Source organism: Pinus tabuliformis, chromosome 4_1 (assembly GCF_031772625.1).
Source record: "Pinus tabuliformis cultivar Carrire ecotype Pingquan chromosome 4_1, CPIR1, whole genome shotgun sequence".
Classification (NCBI taxonomy): Eukaryota; Viridiplantae; Streptophyta; class Pinopsida; order Pinales; family Pinaceae; genus Pinus; species Pinus tabuliformis.
In genome coordinates, this window is record NC_142303.1 from 631,224,579 (window position 1) to 631,240,822 (window position 16,244).

At 40.1% G+C, this 16,244-nt stretch overlaps 1 pseudogene; it reads right to left on the reverse strand.

Annotated features, from left to right (window-relative positions):
* The window catches only part of LOC149177625 (serine hydroxymethyltransferase 3, chloroplastic-like), a 110,613-nt pseudogene extending 95,928 nt beyond the window's left edge, over positions 1 to 14,685 (reverse strand).
* Between the last annotated feature and the right edge of the window lie 1,559 nt (positions 14,686 to 16,244).

Sequence of the window (16,244 nt, forward strand, 5' to 3'; positions counted from 1 at the left end):
GATTTCGGAAGTCTACACATAGCCTAATCTCACCATTTTTCTTTCTGACGGGAACTAGGTTGGCTACCCAATTAGAATACCTTAAAGGTATTATGATATGAGCATCAAGCAGCTTTTTAAGTTCTTTCTCAATGGTTGGAAGTAGTATGGGATTGATTCTTCTTAGTTTTTTGCTGAAAGGGTTTTGCTTCTGGTTTCAAAGGAATCTTATGCTCAATCAAAGATGTATCATAAGTTTTTAACTCATTATAAGACCAAGAAAAAACATCTTTGTAATTTTTAAGAAGATTCAAGTATTTGATTTTTACATCCAAAGGTAAGGTTGATGACAATTTAATATTTCTCACATCATCCAAAGTCCCAATATTGCATTCTTCGATTTCTTCTTCAGGTGAGTTAAACAAGGGATTTTTAGAGACATCATTATTATCAAATAGTTTTTCCAACAGAACCAATCCTTTAGGAATAAAATTATTAGATAATTGGATGATATCATGATCAAGAATTTTAGGACTGAATGAAGTTTCTCAATTTAGGTGATTTGATTCTAGAACATCGTTTTGATCTTCTTAAATTTGCATATTTGAGAATTCATCAATGACCTGAGGAAAAGATTTTAATTGTTCATCATCTTCAAAAATCTGCCAGTGTTTAAGGTTATTAGGAATTGATGGTCTATACTTGACTTGAATTTAGTATTCTAACAATACTGGCTCAGGTATTTTGAAATATCTTGCTGATACAGCTAGTGAGTCAGCATGCATATTTTCATCTCTGGGAATAGTAGTTATGTTCAATCCTTTAAAGAAATTTTCAATTGTGTCCCAAGCTTCATTTCTATAGGACCTAAACCTTGGATGTTTCGTTTGACACATATTTCTAACCTGGTTCACTATAAGCTCAGAATTAGAAAAGACACTCAAGTTTTGAACCTTTAAACTCCTAGCTAGCTCAAGACCAAGAAGAAAATCCTCATACTCAACCACATTATTGGTGACCTCAAATTCAAGTTTACATGACTGAGTTATGTTTTCTTTATTTGGTGAAATTAAAACAATTCTTTCTTCTGCTCCTTTTGAGCAAGAGCCATCAAAATAAAGTTTCCAAATATCTTATTCTACAATTTTAGGTTTGGAAACTATATTTTCAATGGCAAGTTGAGTGTTTGATGCATTTTTTGAAGATAACTGAAAATAACAAAAATCCTGATCTACTGCATAGATGGGGTGGTTTTTTTCTTGATCAGACCTACAAACAGTATGAAGGAATCTGACTTCCCTATATAACCTTAAATGTTCACCTTCGTAGACTGGAATAGGAGCAAAGACATGTCCATCTCAAGTGATCCTCCAAGTTTAGCACAACATGATCTAGATAGAAGCATGCCAAACTTGGCATGAATATCAATGACAACTATGTCTAAAACTATACTCTTGACAGGTATTTGAGATAATGTCACAACTAGGTCTTTGATCAATCCTAGGCATGGTACTTTCTTTGAATCAAAGGTGTAATGATCATGATAAGAATGGGTAACTTGTAGCTGAAGCTGGTCCATAATTACCTTTGGCATAAGGTTATGAGAAGCTCCAGAATCCAGCATGCAGTTATACAAAAGAAAGTCATGAGCTTTTAAAGTTACATAAAATGGTGGAAAAAATTCATCAATCATATCAGAACTAGGTCCAAACACTACTGAGGGCTTTTCATCTTGCAAACTAATAACATCTCCCTCAGCATCTACACTAGAGGATTGTATCCATTTAGACACTTGATTTTTATAACCAGGGTTTTTGGAAAGTTCAGCTAAAGGTATAGGAATCTTGACCCTTTCCAATATTAAAGTTGTCAAAATGGTCTTGTCAGATGAAAGGGTTTCAGTGGATGACTTTGTAATCTGAGGTGTTAGAGTTTGTTTTTGAATGGATTTTATTGCAGGTTCAATTATAGTGGTAGATTTTGAAGGTATACCAAGACCTAATCTTGGTCTTAGATCATATCTCTTATTCAATTCTGCAATCATAAATTCAGAGAATGCTAGGTATTTTGAAAGTTGAGCATATCCTTATTCTTGTTCAAAAGACTGAGGTGAAGATAAAGGAACTATTTCCAATTGTATTGTTGAAGAATCAATATTATTTATATCTTCAGTGATTAAAGGGCCTGTATCATGTGGTTGTCGATCATCAATGAACAAAGGGGGTTGAACATTTTGATCAGAACCTGGTCTCTGAAGAATCTACATTTGAGGAATTCTTCGAAATTGAGTTTGAGCTTGAGGTCTGACAGTAGTTGTTGAGAAGTTCTAGGTTGTGTTTCAATTTTAGAAATCCTATTAGAAAGGTTTCTGAGTAAATATGTAATTTCATCAATTTTATGATCTTCAAGTTTAGATTTGGAAGAATATGAGTCATCAACCCTAGCTTTTAGTTTTCTTTCTTCTTTTTCTGCTTTAGCTTTAAGTTTTCCAAAAGCTGACCTATTGGCTTCTACCTCTAGAGCATTTCTCTGCATGTCTTCTAATGTATTAGAAACCCATTCCCTTATAATCACTGCAAAGTCATCTTCAAATGCTTCGGAAAATCTGACCTTTGCAACTACTACTGGTGGTTTACAATCAACAAACATTTTATGATAGATCTTCTTAAATCTTTTGATGAATTCAGCAACTAGTTCACCGAAGTTTCTCTTTAGTTCTTCAAATTTAGTGAGAAATTAAATGGGATCTTTATTTACCCCCCATTAGTTTTTAAAGATAGTTATGAGCTCATTCCATGTTCTAATATAGTCAACTCTAAGTTGCCTAAACCAGATCCTAACATTTCCTTCTAAATATTATACAAATAATCTCATATAAACATCTTCCTGTTCTATGTTCATATTGTCAGCAAAATCAAGGAATGATGATATATGATCCTCTACTGAGGGACCTGTTTCTCCATTAAATATTGGTAGATGTTTTAGATATTCATCAGGAAAATTTCCCAAGTTTGCAGGGAGAACTAGAGAAACATACCTTGCTTGCATAATGGGTCGAAAAGCCATAACAACAGGAGGAGTATGGGGTGACTGAGTGGATGATGAGGAGGAAGAGGAGGATGATGAAGATGAAGATGTCGGGGATGAAGATGAATTCATAGGGGTATTAGTATGTGGAGGAGAGAAAGAGGGAGGAGATATTTTTGAGGATTTCAAAGGGGTTTTAATAACCAACTTCTAAACTCCTGGTGGAAAGTCTTCCTTATTATCAAACCAAGGATTCGAATAGACAGAAAATGTATCTTCAATATTAGTAGAGGTTGATGGAATAGAATAAGGAGTTGGAGTAATGAAACCTTGAGGCTTCAATTCAGGTAAATGTAAACCCAATTCTTCTTCATATGAAGGTGATTTGATAGGAATGGATGGGACTTGATATGACTCAAGTGACTATATTAAAAATGCTAATGGAAGATCTACTCCTCTACAATGGATTTGAGAAACCCTAGGAGGAAGTTCAGTCTAATCAGGATGGGATGGTACAGATGAAAAAGGATCTAGAGATGAAATGTCTTTAGGGTGTAAAGCTGAAGAAGAAAAAGGGGTTATATGTCTTCTCCTTGAAGAGGCTCCCCTAATAAGTCTTTTTGGGTCTGGTAGAGGGTTAACAATCTCATAATCAGAATGTGATCTAGTCTGCTTAAAAGGAGCCAGCTTGGATTAGTGGAATCACCAGGTGAAAGATTTTGACCTTGTTAGCTTATTGGGTCCTGACCCAAGTTCAAAGGTAAGTTTGCCAAAGAAATCCCTACACTACTAACCCTTTCAGCATAAATCTGCGAAGCACGAACTGAAGTCTCACCTAAAGTAGTATGGGGGGATGTTGGAACCAAGTTTCCTCACCCAAAGATGATTGTGATGTCTTTTTATGCCCTCAACCTTCCTTCGTGCAAGTCGATAAGCCCTTGAGTCTTATCTATATAACTTCCTCTTACCCACCTCTAGACCTTTGTGAAGGTCTACGACTATCTTTAATGGACCCTAAACAAGTGAAGCAACCACTTACACACCTCTATAATTACTCCTATTTCTGTCTTTACCCAGATCGACTTAAGTGTCTGATAATTTTAAAATGCATTAAGATATTCTTTGTGTAAACATATATTATCACTTGTGTTCATATAGCAATGTAAACCATGTAGAATCACACACCAATACAGTATTAAATCATAAACCCAAAATTCATCATAACATAAACGCATTCATTCATAACAAAAGTAAATGGATAAAACAAGGATCTTTCCAGAATAATCTCTTTATTGATACTTCATATTTGCTTACAGACTCAAGACTACCCTACACACTTAGTTGCAGGGGTCCACGCACTCAGCTGCAGACTCTACTCTAGGCTTCTGCACACACAGCTGCAGAGCCTGTTAGAAAATTATATATTACGGAGCAATGGAACACATAAAATATTGCAGAAATATAAACATAGAAAACGCACAAAACAAGAGAGACACAGGTATACGTGGTTCACCCAGTTTGGGCTACGTCCACCCTGAACAACCAGTCCTTCCTTTCTATTATCCAGCAAAATGAAGAGACACAACCTACAGCAAATCCGCTGTAATATCCTCTGTTTTCTCTCACAGTCTCACCTCTCTGTTTCTCGCTCACCAAATACACATCTATCTCTCAGCCTCAAATACATTGCCCTCATACAAAGAGAGGGGTTGCCTTCTAGGGCAAAAAACCCTAAACTAAACATAAGTTCTACCGTATACATCCAGCTGAAACAAAGACCTCTGAACAATCATGCTCCACACACAACAATCTCCCACTTGGAGAATGATTGTAGAAACTCCACCGCTCCTTCATTTGCTGGAAATGACTCCTCTTTGGACCTGGCTATTTCTCATCTTCATCGTCATCCTTGAAGACCAATTGAAACTGAGCATATTCTCAGTTTCTCCCTGGTTACAACTTTTGTTAGCATATCTGCAGGATTCTGGCTAGTGTGTATCTTTTCCAGCTTCAACTCTCCATCTTCCAACATTGATTGTATGAAATGGTACTTGAGTTGTATGTGTTTAGTCCTGGAATGAAATGTTGAGTTCTTTGCAAGATGAATGGCACTTTGGCTATCACTGTATAACGTGCTCTTATCATGCTCCTTACCCAATTCACCCATAAACCTTTGTAACCAAATCATTTCTTTACTAGCCTCTGTAGCAGCAACATACTCTGCTTCTGTTGTTGAAAGTGCAACAACACTTTGGATTTTTTAAACCCAACTGACAGTTGTTCCTCCAACAGTGAATACATATCCTGTAGTGCTCCTCCTGTTATCTCTGTCACCTGCCATATCTGCATCAACGTATCCCTGTAGAGAAATGTTTTCACCACCAAAGCATAATGCTTGATTTGTGGTACCTTTCAAATATCTTAGAATCCATTTCATTGCCATCCAATGTTCCTTTCCTGGATTGTTCATGTACCTTCTTACAACTCCCACCGCATGTGCAATATCAGGCCTTGTGCAGACCATTGCATACATTAAGCTTCCAACTGCTGATGCATATGGAACTTTAGACATATAATCCATGTCTTCTTGGGTCTTTGGGCACATTTCCTTGCTATGTTTGAAATGGCTAGCAAAAGGTGTACTAACTGGTTTTGCATTGTGCATGTTAAATCTTTTCAACACCTTTTGTATGTACTCATTCTGAGACAATGTTATTTTATGATTTTTTCTGTCTCTAGTTATTCTCATACCAAGGATTTGTTTTGCAGCTCCCAAATCCTTCATTGCAAATGAATTTTCCAATTTTCTTTGAGCACATTTATTTCCTGCATGTTAGATCCTGCAACAAGCATGTCATCTACATACAATAACAATATAATATAGCTGCCATCATTTTGCTTTTTCAAATAAACACAATGATCAGAGTGACATCTAGTATAACCTTGTTCAGACATAAACTTGTCAAATTTTAGATACCACTGTCTTGGAGCCTATTTTAAGCCATACAAGCTCTTCTTCAACCTACACACTAGTTTCGCCTTCCCTTTCACCTCATATCCTTGTGGCTTCTACATATATATCTCTTCCTCCAAATCCCCATGGAGAAAGGCTATCTTTACATCTAACTGCTCAAGATGCAAATCTTCAGCTGCTACAAGACTTAAAATAGTTCTTATTGAAGTCATTTTAGCAACAGGAGAAAATATTTCATCAAAATCAATACCTTTCTTCTGTGCAAACCCCTTCACCACAAGTCTAACTTTATACCTCTGTTTTCCTCCATCTTCTTCCTTCAGCCGGTAAACCCATTTATTCTTCAATGTAGTTTTTCCTGCAGGCAACCCGACTAAGTCCCAAGTCTGGTTATGCATTAAGGAGTCCATCTCTTCTTCCATGGCTACCTCCCACTTCTTCCTACTTTCAACCTCCATTGCTTCTTCATAACATTCGGGTTCACCAGAATTAGTCAACAATAAATAATATAATCAAGGAGAGTATTGTTCAGGGAGTCTACTTATCCTAATAGATCTTCTAACACCACTTTCAGGTGTTTTGGGTACCTGTTGCTATTGTGGTGGTTGCTGTTGTTGATTATTATTATTTTCAGGCACCTTTACCTTTTCAGTGATTTCATCAAGAACTGTGTATTCCTTGTTTTCTTTTTCCTGTTTCTTTTCCTGTAACTTATTCTTATACAAGACCTTTTAATTGAATATTACATCTCTGCTCCTAATGATTTTGTGATTTTCGTAATCATATAAGCGATAACCAAAATCATTAACACCATATCCAATAAAGGTACATTTCTTTGACTTTGCCTCAAGCTTTGTTCTATTTTCTTTATCAATATGGACAAAGGCCTCACAACCAAAAGGCTTTAAAAAAAAGTAGTTTACCTTTTCACCTGTCCATGCTTCCTCCAGAACACCACCATCCAAGGAACTTGAAGGCCCTCTGTTTATTAGATAAACAGCAGTATCTACAGCATCTGCCCAAAACTGTAAAGGCAATCCTGCATGCAATCTCATGCACCTTGCACACTCCATGATTGTTCTATTCATCCTTTCTGACACACCATTTTCTTGTGGTGTTCTTGGAACTGTCTTCTCTCTGCGAATTTCATGTTCTGAACAGTACCTATCAAACTCTTTGTTGCAATATTCACCTCCATTGTCTGATCTAAGACACTTCAATTTCTTTCCTGTCTCAATCTCAACCAAAGCTTTCCATTTCTTGAAAGTATCAAATACATCAGATTTATTCTTAATACAATAAATCCAAGTTTTTCTAGTTGCATCATCAATAAAAGTAACATAATAACGAGAGCCACCGAGAGATGATACCAGAGTAGGTCCCCATACATCTGTATGCACAAGCTCTAATTTTTCATTCTTCTTTTCTTTCCCAACTCTGAGAAATCTGACTCTCTTCTATTTTCCATAAATGCAATTCTCACAGAACTCCAAATCAACATTCTTCAAACCCGGCAACAAATTCCTTGAGTGAAGAATCTTCATCCCCTTTTCACTCATGTGTCCAAGCCTATGATGCCATAATGTTGCATCTGCTCCTTTGGAAGTTAAAGCATTAACATAGTTAGAAATACCATTGCATAAATACAATGTACCAACCTTTTCCCCTTTTGCTATTACCAGGGCTCCTTTGGTGACCTTCCAAGCTTTATCTGTGAAAGTTGTCACACAACCTTCACCGCCTAACTGCCCTATTGAAATTAGATTTTTCTTTAGATTTGGAACATGCCTTACCTCCTTTAATAGCCATTGGTTTCCATTCTGCTGTTTTACAAGAACCTTACCCATTCCAACGATTTTACAGGGTTTATCATCACCTAGACGAACTTGTCCAAAATCTCCTTGAACATAGTCATGAAAGTATTTCTTATCAGGTGTGGCATGGAATGAAGCCCCTGAATCTACCACCCAGGAATTAGTAATATTTTCGAAAGAAAGAATCAAAGCATCTTGTAACACCTCACCTGTCGCATTTGCTTCATGATTGTTTTCTTGCTGTGCATCTCCTTCTTTTCCCTTCCAAGATCTACAATCTTTCTTTAGGTGTCCTTTCTTTCCACATTTCCAGCACACTATCCCCGATCTGGACTTGGATCTACCTTTCCTTGATTTACTGCGATATCCTGAGCTCTTTCCTCTTTCCATTTTTCTTCCTCTAGACTCTGCACTCAAAGCATTTCCCGATGTCTCACCGGAGCTCTTCCGTCGCATTTCCTCGCTAAGGATAGCACCGACAACATCATCAAACTTTAAAGTACTAGATCCAGAAACGGAGTTACTAATGGCCATTACCAAACCATCCAACTTTATGGTAATGAGCACAAGAATAATAGAGCTCTAACTTCATCATCAAAGTTTACCCCTACATAACTTAACTGACTTGTAACTGTATTAAAATCATTTAAATGGTTTGCAACAGATCCACCTTCCCACATATTCATATTAAATAACTGTTTCATAAGAAATACCTTGTTTGAGGCCGAGGGTTTTTCATATAGTTTCGACAACGTCTACATCAAACCCTCTGTCGTGGTTTCCTTCGAAATGTTGAAGGCGACTGACGCAGCAAGGCACAACCGTATTGTTCTGAGTGCCTTTCTATCGAGAAGGTTCCATTCTTCGTCTTTCATACCCGTCGACATCTTTGTTTTTCCGCCCAATGGTAGGTGTAGATCTTTCTGATACAGATAATCTTCCATCTGCATCTTCCACAGCGAGAAGTTTTGGCCGTTAAATTTCTCGACCCTAAACTTACCATCTTCCACCATTGCTCCCACTCGAACCAGGAACCCTTCTTTCCTGCGAGTTTATCAGCCAAATAGACCTTCGGCTCTGATACCAGTTGTTAGAAAATTATATATTATATATTACATAAACGCATTCATTCATAACAGAAGTAAATGGATAAAACAAGAATCTTTCAAGAATAATATCTTTATTGATACTTCATATTTGCTTACAGACTCAAGACTACCCTACGCACTTAGTTGCAGGGGTCCGCACTCAGTTGCAGACTCTACTCTAGGCTTCTGCGTACACAGCTGCAGAGCCTCTCTTCTACTCTAAGACTCTTCTCTCTTCTCTTCTTAATTACCCATTATATCAACTACGAACTTCCTTTTCTGAACTGTATTAGACTCTCTAAGACTCTCCTTTTTATACAATCCCATGGTCTGCAGACCATGGGTAGGTATATACAATCTGACACAACTTACATAAAAGAAGGGAAAATCTCTTTATGAACTTACTATCTACGCTCTCTCTGACCACAACTTGTGGAGACTTTACACTTTACATCACAAAAACTTGGGCTTTCTGCCCCAAAACTTGGGCTTTTTCCCAAACTGACCACAGGGGACCCTGTCCCAACAGGTCCTTAGCACAAATATCATGACTCACCCCCAAGTCACTCTTTTGGCATGGAGATCTTACTATGGAGACCTCCTAGCTTAACGTGTGCCACCGCTACTTCAGTCGCACTCTGCGTGGCTACCTGCTTGATCTGCTTCACCAGCTGCTTGGTTGCTGGTCCTACATTGTCCTCCTTTACCTTATGTTGTGTCCATTGTATTTTCACCAACTTCTCCTCAATGGCAGTAGAGATAACATATGCCTCATGCAACTAAGGCCCCAATCTGGCCTTAAGTACCGCCTCTTTATGTTTCTCTGCCTCCACATGTTCAAGCAACTTCTTTGCCTCATGCAGCTTAGCTAGTCATTGTGATATAGCGATGGTGCACGTCGTCGCTCTTGCTTTGGCATATTGCTACTGCAATTCCCAAGCCTCTGTGTTCAACCTCTATATTTTAGGATCCTCCTACAGAGTCGTAACAACCTCCATAGACTGTTCAAAGAGCGTGGTGCAATCCGCCACTGCGTCATCTATTATTGCAACTGCATCCTTCACAGCTGCCTCATGCTATTCTCTAACCTCTAGTGGAGTTGAAGGTTGTGACTTCAACTCAAGCTCTGTGATTTTAAAGTTTAGTTCAAACTGAACCTTGGCCATATTTGTCCTTGCATCATGCACACCTACAGCCAATTTCCTAATCTTGGCCTCCACTAGTGCTTCTTCTGGGATATGTAGCGCCGAAAGGATTCGGCATCCTTCGGCTACCACTACTATGGTGCGCTCATTCTTCTCCTGAACCTTCTTCCAAGCTTCTAGCATGACTATATTCTCAATGAATATTTGTTCGTTGTTGACTTTCTACTCGTTGATCATGCTCAGCGCGCTCTCTCAAGCCTTAAGCTCTTCAATCACACCTACCTGTAGTGTGTGAAGGAATTTAATGGGGAGCGCGGCCAAGTTGAGGCGAACATTCCTCAACATGCTGACAATAGCCTTGTCATCTTCCACCTCTGTGCTTAGGGCTCCATCCAAGAGCACAAATACCTAGAGAACCAAGGATCAAACCAACTCTGCTGCTTGAGTGGTCCCCAACGCCAAACTGGTCAAGGCCATACTGCTCTACCCTACACCTACTTGCAGTCTGGTTTTTTGGATCTACAGCTTGTGCAGACCCATCTGTATGGCACTTAAGGACTACTTTTGCTGTTGCTCAAACTGCTACAACAATTTCGCTGTCATATCCCTTATCTTGTCACCAATATTGTCCAAGTCACCCTCCGTCAAGGTGATTGGATCTAGTGATGATTTGGAGGCTTTAGTCTTCTTTCGATGCCCCTCCTTTTCCTGTTCCCTATGTTTCTTTATTCAAAAAGGAGTGCTCTCCATGGTCCGACTTTTCATCAGCCTCAATTTGGGGCGAAGGAGATTTCTGACTCCTATCAGAGTCGTGTTCTTCCTGTTCCGCTTGCTCCTTTGTGGTGTGCTCCACTTCTACGCATGCCTTGTCCTCAGTCTCCTTCTTCCTCTTCTCTGCCAACTGTTGCACCTTCAGTCGGGTTGCTTCCTTCTTCTACTTCTCCGAGGACTTGCTAGTCCCAGAGGCCAAATCTGATGTTGTGTTCCAATCTGTTGGCCATTTCTTAAGGACTTTGGAAATGGAATCATATGTAGCCAAGTAAGGAAGATAATAGAACTTCTAATTCGGATCCTTTAGTGCCCAAATGTACACATGGTGGAAGTCTACTTTGAACTACACGTACCCAGATAAATTTTCAAAAACGGTTGGCAACAACCGCGGCTTTTGATTGATGGCCATATGAATGCTCATCTCCATTAGTACCCAAAAAACTTTAGTTTCTAGAACCCGCACGGTGTCCTTTGTGGCCCATAGCAAAGAAAACTTCGCAACTTCTGGTAAATTTGTCTGAATCATAGGAAACTAGCTGTCCTTCGAAAACTCCCACGCGACCAGTACAATTGATAAAAGTAGCCATGAATAATGAAACGTCTTTCTTTTTTACTGTGCCTCCCTGTAGTTCGCGAGGAAATCACTGCATAGGTAGCATGCCCAGTTGAGTTGTATGCCCTTCATGCATTGAGCCACTAACGAAACCACTGGTGCTGGCACCTCGTCCACACAACAATTTATCATTATTTTTCCAGCCAAAATTAGGTGGCCACCTTCACTGCGGGATCACTAATACTAGAGATGGAATACCTGTGCGCTTTCTTGACAAGTTTGAACTTTTCCTTCATCTTTTTGGCAAGGTCATGCTCAACTGTCTATCCTCCAAATGCCTTTGCAGGATTCATCGCAGAGTAAGGTAACAATGTGATCCTATGGATCAGCATATCCGTGATTGGTATGGGCTCAGTCAACCAAAAGCACTTATCATGCACAAGGCACAACAACTGCTTAATAACGGTCAAATTGATAGGGTCGTGGTGGTAGTGAGGCACCCATAGGAGGTTCAACAACCCTGCCTTGTTTACCCTATGAATCCATTCCACCACTCCAGCGTGGTGACACCAGAATCCTTGTAGAACACTCGCTTCATGAAGGTATCGATAGCCAAGTGGGGAAACTTCTCAACGTCTCCCAAATCCCAATCTTCAAGTTTCAGATGTGGGATGCGCACCAAGTGCGTACCTTCAAAAGTGATTTTTTCTGGTAGCAAGGGTGTGTTCAGGAGGAATTTCCCCTCATCAAGGTCCTTTGAGACCTTCACCTTTCCTTGGCGTGGAGGGATGCACTCTGGCAGCTTCAAAATGGGGTCTACCCCCTCAACATCTATGTCTTCTGCACCCTCACCGGCCCCTAGGTCTACCACTTTACCTTTCTCCTGTGCGGTTGGCTTCTCTTTCCACTAAGCCTGTATGGCTGCATGTTTCCTTGGTGACTCACACACTGGTAGTGTCTTATTCTGTTTATCCTTCTTCGTCTTGGGAATCTCTCTCGGTAGCATAGGCTTTGGACTGGGTGACCTCAGCACTTAGGCACTGCTGCAGGAACCTCCATACTCAGGACTTTAGGGGAAACTCCCTCAAAGGCGACAACACCCCCAGTACTAGTAGTCTCAACTGGTGCAAACATGAAGTTGTTAATCAGAAACTGGGTTTCCACAATTAACCTATCAAACACAGAACTAACAAGCAAGTCCTCAAAGATCTCACAGTTCATGCGCAATAGATAACACAGCACAGAAATTATATGAATGCAAACTGTTTCTCGTTGAATTACCATCCGTAATTTATAGGAAATTTTGAATTCAAATCTGACCATTCCCCTCAAAATCTATCCATAAATGCGAGACTAGTGATAGATTTCCAAATATTTCACACTTGATTTCAGCCTTAAATTCCTTAAATGTTGGTTTCCCACTCCTCTTAACCCTCTTCTAGTAGTCAAATCATAGATAATGACAATAATGGTCACTTTCTGGCTAGGCTACATGGTCTCTCATCCTGTAGCATAGCTCCCTTCGTACATCGACCGACACTGTGACACCCTTCTATTCCACGCAGACCCCTCATTGCGTAGCTCTACAACCTAGGCAGTGTAGTTTATAGTCTCGCACCTTCTCGCAGCTACCTAGAGCACTAAGATTGTGCTACCATCATATACTCATCTAGTCGAATCCCCGGTGTATGGCTTCAATCACTGCCATTTACCTTTCCGAGAAATGGATCTCCATTCAATTTCACAAGCTAAACTACTCCACCATCGGTAATCTCCTTGATCACATATCGCCCCAGCCAATGCATCTGAAATTTTCTTGGAAATTTATCAAACTTGTTGTCATATAATAAAACTAAATCATTTACATTGAAGGTGCGTAGTTTGGTGTGTTGATTGTGCCATGCCTTTTCGCGCTCCTTCTAAGCTTGTTGATGGAATCCAGTGAAGAATCTATCTTCTTCCAGCTCTGTCAACTGCGTGAGCCTCTCTTCTAAGGCTCCACAATCCTCCATACCTGTGAATGCCACTATGATTAAACTAGGCACAATATATTCCATTGGCACCACTGCTTCTACGCCATAGACCATCCTAAACGGTGTCTATCCAGTCATCTTTTTACAAGTAGTTCTATAAGCCCATAACGTTGCTGGTACGTGCATGTCCCAATCATTCCTCTACACATTTAAAACCTTTGTCAGCTCATTCTCCAATATCTTATTAAACACTTCCAACATCCCATTAGACTGAGGATGATATGACGTGCTCTTTTGATGATACACTTGGAATTCCTCTGTCAGTGCACTGATCGTTTCGTTAAGGAAGTGCATACCATGATCTCTCTTCAAAATCTTCAGGGAAACCAAACTTAGTTATCACATATTCAAATAGGAACTTTGTTGTTGTTTCCCATGTACAATCCTTTACAAGTTGTGCCTTTGCCCATCTGGTCAAATACTCAATCACAGTGATGATATGCCGCGCACCCATCTTCTTTCCTAGAGGCTGAATCAGCCCTAAAAAATCAATCGCCCATTTCTCAAATGGCTGCAACGATACCTGTGGATTCAAAGGGATCTCATCCCTTCACAATGGCCTACCAGTTCTCTGATATGCATCGCATGCCCTACAATATGCTTTTGAATCCTTATGCACTGTTGGCCACCACAACCTAGTTCGTAAAATCATATGCATTGTTTCTTTTCCTACATAATGACCTCCCGCAGCCCCTCCATGAGCTTCAGCTAGAATGATGCTTCATTTAAACTCAGGCACATGACATCGCATATCTCATCCACTCCCATCTTATATAGGTGACCTACAATAACAAAAAAGTATGTCGTGTGCACCACCGATTCCTTCTTCTGTTGACTCATGTACCCCTCTGGAGCCGTTCCCGTAGTCAAGAAGTGGATGATGTCTACAAAACGATTGTCTGCCACACACACCACAAAGAGTTGCGTGTCAAGTAGCACTCCCTCCAAATTAGTGGGATCCTCTCCTATTTCAATGCGTGACAAACGATCTAGTCCTGCATTCAATCGCCCTGGCTTCACATTGACTTTGAAATCATACTCCTGAAACAATAGCTGCCATCTACATATTTACCCCCCAACATAGGCTTGTTGACCAGGTACTTTAATGTAGAATGGTATGTGTACATTTTAAAGTGACCGCCTAGCAAGTAATGCCTAAACTTTTGGAGTGCGTACACCATAGCCAACCCTTCGTGCTCCATCGTCAAATAGTTATTTTCAGCCTTCCACAGCTTTTTGCTCACAAATGCTATCGGGTGATCCAGATCTCCTTCATCGGCCTGTGTCAGTACTACTCCCATCGTAATAAATGATGCATCCACATGCGCATGAAACTCCTTCTTCCAATCCGAGAAGACTAGGATCGGCGCGGTGACCATTTTCTCCTTTAACACATCCAGGCTTCGCTAACATTCCTCATTCCAACAGAATGTAGCATCCTTATTCAACAGTTTTTCCATCGGTGCAATGATCTAAGCATAACTCTTATTGAAATTTCGATAATAACTAGTATGACCACTGCAACGCAGGTCTCCCCATTTTCTCCCATGTATGTTTTAGAAAAACATTCACATCTAACCCAAGATCCAGAATAACTTGATCCATTTCATATTCTCCTATTTGCACAGTGAGCCTCATCTCACACCCTGTTTTTGCGTTATGTTTACTAATTTTCCTGACCATGCGCGGTCCCTCAGGATCATTTTCTTTACTAGTGGATTATTGATCAACTCTTGTAATCCTTTTACAGCCTTTCTATCGCATAGAATCTTCATAGAAGTCTCCAGAAAGGTAGTAAGCATGGATGGGTTCATTTCTTCAGACTGCTTATCCTAACTTCCATAGGTAGAAGCCTTAGTGAAGCTTTTCTTTACTTCCATGAAGGTCTCTTTTACACATTCTAGATCAAAGCCAACCTCCTTCTCTGGAGCTTTGTGGACCCATTCACCTTCTTCAAGCTGCTTTCCCTTATTTTTGCTAGTCTTCATTCCACTTCGCAGCACAATATTTGCATTAGGATACTCTTCACGGGGTTCATCCCTCATCATCTGCAAGTTCTAGGTAGGTTGTTGAGGTTGCATCCCCTTTTTGCGCATCTTAGCTATTAATACAGGATATTCTTCTGTCGCGTGGTCAAACTGAGTATAGTATCGGCACGACAGGCGCGTTGGGTTTGTGCATTCTCATGCATAATTTCCTGGCCCTCCACAACTATAGAAAACAACTTGTCTCCAACCTTCTGCAGGTCCTCCTCCACCTGGGCCTCACCCGCGCCCCTGATATCCCCCTTGCACTCCCCCAGCACCTTGATTTGGAGGCTGAGTTTCTATCTACATTTGAGACATGGGCGTTCTCTCTATCCTTAACTTGTAACTACGGAAATTGCACTCCTCGTGGCCTACTAATTTGCAGAAGTTGCAAAAGAGTTGTTGTGGTGTCTGTACAAATTTCTGCAGCAAGTGGCAATTATTTGTCGCATTTTTTATAGCTACCTGATAGATAACACACCACAATGCGGTCCCTGTACTTGGCTTTTCTTGAGCTTCTAGTCTCAGAGGAATCAACACCCCTCCTGCAACATACTTTTTTACATGGTAATGATCTTTATCATTCCCCTGACTCTTACATTTCAAACACCAAAATTCTTTGTGCACCTCTAGCCGAGCCGCTCTATCATTCTTCAGACTTTGGAATTCTAGGCAAAGGTTTTGCAACTCTACATGAATCTGCTGAACTCCCAAAGCAACATCTTCAATTGGTGTCTCATGCAATCTCATCGCAATCTCTAGGGCTTTCGCGTGGGTCCCAATATTTTGCTGTGATAAAGCAACCCTTAGATGAGGCAAGAGGGAAGCCACAA